We start from the raw sequence: 1,529 nt of genomic DNA, 5'->3' as shown, positions 1-1,529 counted from the left end.
TATAATGGGTGACATCCATTTGCCAGAGGGCATTGGGTAGGAGACCACGCGAGTTAACTCCATATCAATTGAGGGGGCCTAAAGGAGCAAGGGGTGCACATATAACACAAAACCTGCTCAGATGTTTGCATTGAGAGATGGGTAGGTTGGGTAGAAGGCAGTGCAGACTGCGAGGAGAAAGGTGAAATTGTTGGTGTAAGGCTCTGGCTTGTTCTAGTAGAGGAATCTCTACAGACTTAATAAGTTTACTTTGTCATTTCCCTTTGCCAAGATCCCAGGGAGCTTGGTGTGTGATCTTATGTGGGAGATGTGCCAGGGCCATTGTCTGTTATCTAAGATAATCTGGAGAGCTCTCATCATTCTAGTGATGGGATCCTTGTGGCCTATTACTTGAGCAAAGGGAAGACATCTGAGGGACTGAACCGCATACTGGCTGGGAGAATATATTGAGCGGCTCAGTCTGGCAGACTTGGAAGATTTTTAACAAGGCCAGGAGCTCCCTCAACTAGACAGAGCCAGGATTGGCCTGTACATAACAGGTGTCATCCTTTCCCGTGGGCTGAATGACAATGCCATAACAGGACTTATTGGCATCAGAGAAGGCTAGTGTGGCTAAAGGTAGGGGGTTTTTGCAGGGGGAAGCGTGTGGCTGAGTGATTTCCAAACAGGCCAGGCTGGCCAGTCGCTTATCTGGTGGTGTGTGGTTATCCAACTCCCCCGTGAACCTGGACATCATTAGTTGGAAAGCCAGAGAGTCTCCCCATAATGTTTGGGAATGCTTAAGAGGAAAAGTCAGTATAATTTTGTCAGGTTCCTTTCCAAATATGCGCCTGGCTGTTTCTCAGGCCTTAATTGCTAACTTGAAGGCAATATCATACTTAGAGCTAAGCCTAGTTAGGTCCGAGGTAGCCAGGTGGATCCACACCAGGGGGTCTTGCTGCCATAGCACCCAGACACCGTTTTTAGTCCAGAGGATTAAGGCCAGTAATTGTTCTGCTGGGACATGACGTCAGAGTGATGCAGACCAGAGTATATGATCTATCTTATTAAGAAGATCCTTAGCTGACTGGGTGAGAGGGATCCTTGAATTTGGTGAATTATGGCCTTCCAGCAGGGAGAACAAGGCTCAGAATTCCAAGTCAGGGACTGGTATAAATTGTTTGAGGCAGTTTATAGTCCCACAGAGTTCTTGGAGCTCCATCAAAGTATATACTGTTTTTTTGCAAAATGGAAGGGTTAAGTGGTTTAATTACAGTATCTATATGGTAGCCAAGGAATGTGAAAGGTTGGATGTATTGTAACTTGGCTCATGCAATGTGGAGACCTGGACATTCTAAATCGGCAAGCAGACTGGGTATTGCAGCCTGTAAAGTATTGTGAGATTCGTGTGCTAGCAGTATGTCATCCATATAGTGGATGACAATTAGGTCCTTGGGGATGTTAGTTAAGGCCTTATTAACATATAACTGATAGGCTGTGGGGCTATTTTTCATACCCTGTGGCAGTACCTTCCATTGGTATCAGATCGG

The sequence above is a fragment of the Nannospalax galili genome, unplaced genomic scaffold (genome assembly GCF_000622305.1).
Source record: "Nannospalax galili isolate Female #2095 unplaced genomic scaffold, S.galili_v1.0 scaffold513, whole genome shotgun sequence".
NCBI lineage: Eukaryota > Metazoa > Chordata > Mammalia > Rodentia > Spalacidae > Nannospalax > Nannospalax galili.
The sequence above is the reverse complement of the archived record's forward strand: the minus strand, read 5'-3'. Positions refer to the sequence as shown.